General features: G+C 38.5%; 1 long non-coding RNA gene across 1 annotated transcript; it reads right to left on the bottom strand.

The window, feature by feature from the left end:
* Positions 1 to 4,582: 4,582 nt before the first annotated feature.
* LOC311052933 lies at positions 4,583 to 5,136 on the bottom strand. The gene is made up of 3 exons (XR_014601577.1): positions 4,991 to 5,136; positions 4,837 to 4,881; positions 4,583 to 4,728 (listed from the first exon to the last, which is right to left on the bottom strand). It is a non-coding gene; the product is annotated as an uncharacterized lncRNA (long non-coding RNA).
* Between the last annotated feature and the right edge of the window lie 4,568 nt (positions 5,137 to 9,704).

Raw genomic sequence — 9,704 nt, 5'->3', positions numbered from 1 at the left:
ACAACCTATGTATACATAGTACAGAAAGGCGTGAACATTATCAGCTTACTGGTATTTTGAAACATCCTGTTTGTAATAGATTTGCAACAGATGCTGACACATGAATGCATTTAACTGGTTAAATACACAGACCATTGGTACAGGAGATTCACACACACACACACACACACACACACACACACACACACACACACACAAACACAAACACACACACACACACACACACACACATACACACACACACACACACACACACACACACACACACACACACACACACACACACACACACACACACACACACACACATTACGTAAACTAGAAAAAGTGCTCCTTGGAGCACAGGTCTCCGCCAGGTCAGGTAGATTATTGTGGCCTCCTGGTGGCGCTATAATAGGCCAATGTTAAAAGGGTGGCATTTCTTCTTAGGCCTTGCATGGCAATAGGACACTGCATTCATGATTTGAGGCATTTTGTTCAAAAAATGTGTTTTGCTAAATTAGACCTGCTGGTGGCGCTATAACAGGCCAATGGTAAAAGGGTGGTATTTGTTCCTCAACATAGTGTGAATGTGCGTGCAAAGTTTGACTGCAATCGGACGCTGCGTTCATGATTTGCGGCATTTTGTTCAAAACAAGCCACTACTGCAAACTTTAGATGTGAATCTTAGCCAGTCAGGATGGAATATGAAAAATGAAACAGATCTGGCTTGATCACATGACTATAGAGATCATGTGTACCGTTTTGCGTGAAATTTAGATAAAATTGGAAGGAGTAATATAAATAAATATGTTTTACACAAGTCGGCCTCCTGGTGGCCCTATAAAAGGCAGATGTGAAAAATGCAGGGCAAAGGTTTTTCCTTGACCTTTAGGAAGTGCGCATACCAAGTTTTACACAGATCGGTGCAGTTTTAGTAGGTAAAAACACGAATCGGCCTGTTATAGCGCCACCATGAGGCTGATTAGAAAAATGTCAAGTGGCATTTCTTCCTCGGCCTAGTGGGAATGTGTGTGCAAAGTTTCACGGAAATTGCATGCTGTGTTCATAATATGAGGCATTTTGTTCAAAACGGAGCAGTCCTGCAAACGTTGGAAGCCATTTTTAGCCAATCAGGATGGAATATGAAAAATCTGAAAGACCTGTTTCGTTTAATGACTATAGAGATACTGTGTACCGATTTGCGAGAAAATCTGTAGGAGTACTGTGAAGAAATGTGTTTTGCAAAAAGCGGCCTCCTGCTGGCGCTATAATAGGCCCATGTGAAAAAATTGGGGCAGAGGTTTTGAATTGGCATCCAGGGAGTGTGTGTGCACAGTTTCGCTGCGATCAAGCCAACGGTGCCGTGAAATTAGCTGTTCACGGACGGACAGACACACACACGGACACACGGAAGGACACACGGACGGACGGACAGGGGGTAAAACATACTCTCTCGCCATGCCTTTCGGCTTGGCGGAGACAATGATACAATCTCCGGCACTGCTGGAGCGATCAGCATGAAAACATGCACGCACACAATCGGCCTCATGATGGCGCCAGAACAGCCCACTTCACTATTCAACCATAGGCCATACAATCACAATTCCCCCCTAGATTCCTTGGATCATAGTCATTCGATGTGATCCACATGTATCAGTTAGATTTGTCATATCTATCTCAAATTGCACATGGCAATTGACTATTAGCACATGAAGATCATAAGTAAGCCAGTTTTTCTCCCCAAATTTAAACTGTTTATTAGCATTTATCTTATGTGTAATCACTGGAGGTTCGGAGTTTGGCTATGGGGTCTGTTGTTAATGTTGTCACGGTTAAAGGAGAATTTTGGACTAAGTTTTTCTTACCTTTTCTATGACGTTATGATATCTTAGGATGAATGGTACAGTAGAACATTTTCATAACTCCATCCTGGGTTCACCACAGCTTAAAACGTGCACGGATAGGCCTTTTTTCTTTTTTTTTTTAAATATGTGATCCGCGCACGTTTTAAGCTGTGGTGAACCCAGGATGGAGTTATGAACATTTTCTACTGTACCATTCATCCTAAGATATCATAACATCATAGAAAAGGTAAGAAAAACTTAGTCCAAAATTCTCCTTTAAGCTCTGTTGTCATGGTTACAGCCCCACAGGCTATGGGATCTCTAGCCGCTGGCTACACTTGGCTTGCACACACACAGAGAACGGTAGAACAGGCACACGCTACAAACGTATAAAGGACTTTCAGCTTAGCTCAAACAGCGTCAATATCAACTTCTCATGGTTGTGGGTGCCAACTATTCCACGTTGGATTTCACACGCCAACAGGATGAAATCACCAGCTTTCCAAAACTTAAACTATATGCATACCGAGTCCGAGCGTATAACCAAAAACTCTGCATATAAATTAGATTGGCTGCGCCCATTACCAGGTATGGACTAGTTTTATATATTTGTCTCCGCCAGGCCAAAAGGCATGGCGAGAGTATGTTTTGCACCCTGTCCGTCCGTCCGTGTGTCCGTCCGTTTGTCCATCTGTCTGTGAGCAGCTAATCTCCAGCACTGTTGGCCCTGTTGCTGCGAAACTGAACACACACACTCCCTGGATGCCAATTCAGAACTTCTGCCCCAATTTTTTTTACATGGGCCTGTTATAGCGCCACCTGGAGGCCGATTTGTGCAAACCCATTTTTTAATATTACTCCTACAGATTACTCCTACAGATTTTATTTTATTCAAACATCACGCAAATTAGTACACCGTATCTCTATAGTCATGTGATCAACACGGATCTGTCTGATTTTCCATATTCCATCCTGATTGGCTAAGGTTGGCTTCCAAAGTTTGCAGGATTGGTCGTTTTGAACAAAATGCCGCAAATCATGAACGCAGCGTCCGATTGCAGTGAAACTTTGCACACACATTCGCACTACATTGAGGAAGACATGCCACGGTTGCCACCCTTTCCACATTGCCCTATTATAGCGCCACCAGCAGGTCTAATTTAACAAAAAAAGAAAATGGAACAAAATGCCTCAAATCATGAATGCAGTGTCCGACTGCCATCAAAGCCCTAAGAAGAATGGGCACCCTTTTCACATTGGCCTATTATAGCGCCACCAGGAGGCCACGACAACCTACCTGACCTGGCGGAGACCTGTGCTCCGAGGAGCACTTTTTCTAGTTTGATAATGTGTGCGTAATGGTATCTTTTTTAACATACCCTTGCAAAACATATTGCGAAACTTTTTAATCCATGTTCAGCCACAGGCAGGAGTTAAAAGGTATTAAGAACATTGGTACAGTCAGTAGGCTGCATCACCTGCATGCCATGACCGAGTATTGATGTGACTGATAACATTTGAAAAATACTGAATACTGTGGATTTATTGCTATCAAACAAAATGGAATAATGGAATGGAGTTATGGGTGCAGAGAACTGGATCGTATCCTTTTTTTTTCTTCTTTTTTTTTGTAATTGATTTTTTAACAAAAAAGAAAATATACACACACATACAGCTCAGGTCCTTAGATACATTATTTGCATTTTCACATGTTTTGGTCCATGGGGGTATGAACAGCATTCAGCGGATCTATAGATGTACATAGAATTGCAGATCATTTGTTTCGTACAACATTCACCAAGGTAATCGTCAGAGTTTTAGAGCAGTAGACAAATATTAAACTTAAACATGACAGTGACAATGACAATGACAATCAGTTGTCTTCATACCACCTTAAGCTTTATGCTCAACAAGTTCAGTGGTTTCTGCCAGATTCTAGAGAACAGGTGCGCTCTCTCATTAATACAGTATCTCAATTTCTCTAGAGTGGCAGCATCGGATATCAAAGATTTCCACAGCCAAATAGATGGAGATTAATCTCCAACCCACTTTGTCATTATTGCTTTCCTAGCTAACATTAGAAATAATTGAACTATTCCTTTATGCGCCTTCAAAGAATCTGGGATACTTCCTAATAAGCATGGGGATTGGGGGCCAACTGTTGTCCAATAACCCTGCTAATTTCTTTGCACATTGCCTTCCAGAATATTGAATTTGTATGCACTCCCATAGACCATAGAATCTAGTTCTATGGTCACATTATGTACAATATTATATTGCATCTCCCTGTATCTGTTACATATTGAGATTCTGGAAGGCAACAGCAGGATTCTTTCCCATATTTTATTGTCTATTCTTCATCTTTAGTGGAATATACTTATACTGAGTTTTCAACGATTCAAATGTTCCCATTATCGAAAAGATCATACACCGTTTTTATACCTACTCTCTGTTTTGAGACTGGGCCCTACACCCTCAGCTGATAGGTCTGGGTTATCCACCAAGGTTGAAAGCATATTTAAAGGGATAGTTTCTTTGAATATTTTTCCTTAATTTATTCCAAGTTTATTCTCAACTATATGCGGTAAACTGGATCGTTTCCTATAATCCTAGCAGCCTCAAAAACATACAAGTCACTGTAACCTTCTACCAGAAAGAATCTATTTACAGTACTATGTCTATGCTGATAATTTACACTAAAAGTATTTACAGGGTATACCAAAAACTCTCTCAACAAATACACAAAGACAACAAAGTGTGTCTTAAAAATGTTATTTATTGTATTGCTAATATTAAGCCAATGTTTCACAGGACATAACTCATTTCCCAGGTGGAGGTGGTGATGGCGGTGGTGGTGGGGGCCCTAGCCCCACAACCACCAATAGTACCAATATATCCATTTCTACAGAAGAAAGACAAAAACATAATTTAATACAACAATAAATGTATATAACTTTTGTATGTGATACAGCCATCCTTTGCATGCATATACTGCAGTCCATAGACTGACCTCACTTGAGCGCTCCTCAATGACATGATGATGGTGTGGAGCAGCCTTCAAAATCAAAGCAAACAGATTGTTACATAAATACAGCACCATTATGCTGTGAAATCCAAAAATGCCCTTTTTGTAATATCTGGTACATTGCATTGGCAAGTCTTACCAAGCAGCTGGAGAGAAGTGTCAGGAAGGCAGCAAGGGCAATAAAAATCACTCCAAATGATCCCATCCTGGTGATATAAATGAAGGAATCTCAATAAAACATGAAAATACAACACTAAAAGCAATTATTATACTCTGACTGGTATTTAAGGGTGATCATACCCTCTTGAATGGTATCGTGTTACTCAGTTTCCAAGTCTTGAATGAGCCGCTTGCTATTAAACGCTTATAGTCATCAATGCAAGACCAGCTTTCAATACGTCATATATACAGTGTCTTTCATCCAATCAAAGTTTGAATTCATGCGGTTTATATCTTTTGCAATGTAGGGTGTTATATAGTGAGTTGTCTGGTTGAAACTGCAACCTTGTAACACAAATATGCTTGAGAAGCTTATTGAACCTCATGGAGTTACAGAGAGCAATTAAACATTACTGTGCACAGACTATTATGGCTGTTATGGGTACAGAGCCACATAATTGTGCCCAGTCATTACAAAACAATGCATGCCACGTGTTATCTATGTCAATTTGTTTTTGTATGTGCACAGTGCATGTACTCTATCAGTATGTATGTAGGAAGTATAAACAAACATTACTTCATACCAGGAATTAAATGAAAATAACATAATAAAAGATGATCTATACAAAACACGTTGTTCATCTTAGGGAAAATATGGAATAAAGACATGTATCAGGAGTGAGTGAGTGTGAGTGTGAGTGTGAGTGTGAGTGTGAGTGTGTGTGTGTGTGTGTGTGTGTGTGTGTGTGTGTGTGTGTGTGTGTGTGTGTGTGTGTGTGTGTGTGTGTGTCTGTGTGTGTCTAGTCACATTCTAACTCGCTCCAGCAATTGGCTAGTCCTTCTGGTTCCTTTTCGGAACTGGGAAAGACTGCTTTCAGCTTTGGTGCACCTGAGTCTTGGAACCTCTTGCAACAAGAGCTTAAACTGAATACCCTAGCATATTGAACATTTTAGGAATTTATATAATAACCGTGCATTACCTGTATGCAACTGTTTTAACTGTTTTTTCTTGTCTTAGCTTATTGTCTGTCTGTCCTTATCAATATCTTTTTCCATATTTCCCTAAGATGAACATTGCGTTTTGAAAAGATCATCTTTTATTCTATCATAATGTCCAGCACCTCTGGGAGCTGGACATTATTAGACAGACAGACATACAGACAGAGAGAGAGATTTGCAGTCCATCTTTCACCACAGCAGATTATGTAATTACATAGACTAAGAACAGGGTTCTCTTCACACTGTTGTCTTCTTATGAGTTCTACTTCACGTCCTTCCTTCATCACCTCATGCTATTTGACATATGGGTCAAGGACCTTTTTTACACGTCCAAAGTTAAATTAATACTCCTGTATACAAAACACCAACAATAATTCTGACTACAACAATGTACTGTAGTTAAATGTGTGTGAATTACTTAATCACTGTAGACTGTAGAACAATGTAGAATTTCATTGATGATTGATGATAAAGATCACAAAAGAAAAGGTAAGAATGGAGGTCCTACTACTATGTATTAGAAACCATTTAACATTTTCAAAATGGGTGGGCACATTAAGATAAGTAACACTACCTTTTTGTTCTGGTCTATCCATCAGTAGTCAAGTCATTACTCTAGAAGTGTTGAGCATTAACAGTTTCACAAAACAATTTTACTGTCTTGATGCTAGATGTGATAATTGCAGTGTACACAGCAATAGGTTTAGATATGAGTAAAAAGAGGTGCAGTTTATCCACAAGTTTCCTAGGGCGTTGTGGGTATCACTTCCTGTCGATTTGATCAGGTATCAACGATCAAATTGACAGGAAGTGATGCCCTAAGAAACTTGTGGATAGCAACACAAAAGGCTACTCCTTTTAACAAGGTTCTTTTCATAACAGACCAACTCCCAGAAGTATTAAATGGCACTATGAAATGGCAGTTAACAATCTTAAATCTTAAATAAAATCCCAATATACCCTAGCAACCACCTAGTAGTCACTGTTTTACCCTAGCTACCACCTGTTTTACCCTAGAAACTAACTCTATTTATTAGAATACACACATTTATTTATGATTTTACATTTAATTTAACGCTGAGGATTTTACTATCCTTCGAGATCACATTAAAACTATTCACTCGTATCTCTCAATATAATTAGACTGAGACACCAACATTATTCTGACATGTTCTTTATTGTATTCACAATGTTAAACCACGGAGTATGTCGTTACAATCCATTACTTCATTGTGCTCCCCTCTATCGCCCTGGAGGAGGAACTACTGGTGGTACTACTGGAGCAACTGGAGGAAACAACAGGAGCATGCGTAGGATTGATTGCTGAAAGAGATAAAATAATATTGTGACAGTGAACTCCAGCAAAGATGTGATTCATAACAATATAATGTTATAAAATCATCCGCAAATACTGACCTCTTCGCTTGAACTTCGCTTCACAATGACATGACCAGTGTCACGATCAGCCTTTAAAAGTAGCAGAAAGATTGTTTTACAAATTAGCACAGTAGATATTTTACAGTTCCTGTACAGTTTATGTTTGTACTATATGGACAGTAATGATGTCTGGCAAGTCTTACCTCACAGCTGGACAGAAGTATGAAGAAGCATATAAGAGCAATGATCTTCACTCCAAATAACTGCATCTAAAAAATAAAATAATGAACAAAATATGAAAATGAACAAAGAAAACACAATAACACTAAACTAACAAAAACAAAGAATATAGTATGAGAAAAATAAATCTATTTATGCCCATACCTTCTTGACCATGGCAGTACTCTCCTTTCAAAGTCCTTGATTTCAGTCTGGTATAGTAATCAATACAAGTCCAATATTCGGTCCAGCATATTTATATTGACTTTCAGCCAATCACATTTCATATTGTGAATGGGGGTTATATTTTTTGCAATTGTATGTGTTACTGTATATAGCTTGTTGTCTGAGTGCAACATGTAGCTGTGGCTTAGCAAAACAAGCTTCAGAGCAGCTTATTAATCCATGTTCAGCCACAGAGAGGAGTTAAAAAGTATTAAGAGCATTGGTGTATGGTTGCATGCCATGACCAGCCGTGTGTCTTAATGTGACCGATAACATTTAAAAATAGTTTTGGAGGTGTTTCTCAAAATGATACTGGAATTATGTGGGTGCAAAGACCTGCATCATAATACCCTTTAGCACCAACAACAGTACAGTATAATACAGTTCTGTGATTGTTTATCATCACTAAGTCTAGACTTTGAAGTAGTTGTGAACATAATTAATATTGTACATTCTATGATAGTGTGTGGATAATGGTTTCTAAGGAGTTGAATAATATTGCCCATATAATTTTACTAAGTAAAACCAAATCGTTCACAACTATCAGCATATCATGATAAGAAACACAGTATGCCAACTTTGCATCAGTGCCTCAAAAATCAACAGACAACAAAATGCATTTCACGTGTTCTTTATTGTAGTTAGATATATCACTCCTTTAAGTAAAGTATCACACTTTACAATGTTGTGTTTCCTCTATCGCCCTGGAGGAGGTGCGGGTGGGGCCCACGCCCGGAGGTATGGGAGGGAGTAAAGCATGCGTAGGTAAGATGAGCCATAGCCATAGTAGCGCTACAAGAAAAAAGGCCATATCTTTGTAATAGCAGACCACAAAAAAAGATGCAGCTTTCAAAATATTTAAACCAATAAAATATTTAAGCCAACAACTAGACTGCACAGATCCATTACAAAATATTCACCTCGTAGCTCCCACCGGAACGCTTCTCAATGATATGATGACCATGGTCAAGATCAGCCTTTAAAAGCAAAGTAAAAGTAAAAAGAGAGAGAGAGAGAATAAACTTTCTGAGTACCCCTAGAGAAGTACCCCCAAGCACCCTGGGGCTACTAGTACCCCATTTGTGAAACACTGTGTTAGAAAATACTAACCTCATGGCTCGAACGCTTCTCAATGACATGATCATGGCTACGATCAGCCTTTAAAAGCAAGCAGAAAGAGTTTTCAATTACTCATTAAATAGATATTTACAGTTCCAAATGTACTTGTTGTGGTGCCTGGTACCATAAGTCTTACCACACAGCTGGACAGTAGTATGAAGAAGCCAACAAGTGCAATAATCTTCACCCCAAATAACTGCATCTAAAAAAAAGGGAATGACACAGTATTTATTAGTGTAATAATAATAATAATAATAATGTTGTAATCTATTTTTCTGTCTAATATGAAATGATACAGGATATAAACTACCCTTCCAATACTGTTCACACTTGGTCTGACTCTTTTATGCTTACTGTATATTAAACTATTTTTTATGATTTGATACCTTTTTTCTTATCTCACTGTACTGTATGTAACTTTTACAGAGCAAAGCACCAAGTCAAATTCCTTGTAATTGACCAAACTTTGCCAATAAACAGATTCCAACCCTGATTCTAAAAATGCAGTAATTATGCAAAATACAAAGGTATATGATAAAGGATAAAATAAATAATGCTCCTATATTAATTTACCTTGAAAGTGGTATTCCAATCCGTTTTCCAAATCAGTGTATTCAGAGTTGTGGTGTACTCAACAATGCAATTTAAATTTGTGCAGCAATCTGCACAGTATTTATAGTGTCTTTCAGCCAATCACATTTATTATTATTATTATCACATTATTATTGTATATATTTTGCAATTTTGTGTGTTAT

This window comes from Gymnoscopelus microlampas (assembly GCF_963454915.1).
Source record: "Gymnoscopelus microlampas genome assembly, chromosome: 2".
In the NCBI taxonomy this organism is placed as follows: domain Eukaryota; kingdom Metazoa; phylum Chordata; class Actinopteri; order Myctophiformes; family Myctophidae; genus Gymnoscopelus; species Gymnoscopelus microlampas.
The sequence above is the reverse complement of the archived record's forward strand: the minus strand, read 5'-3'. Positions and strand labels throughout refer to the sequence as shown.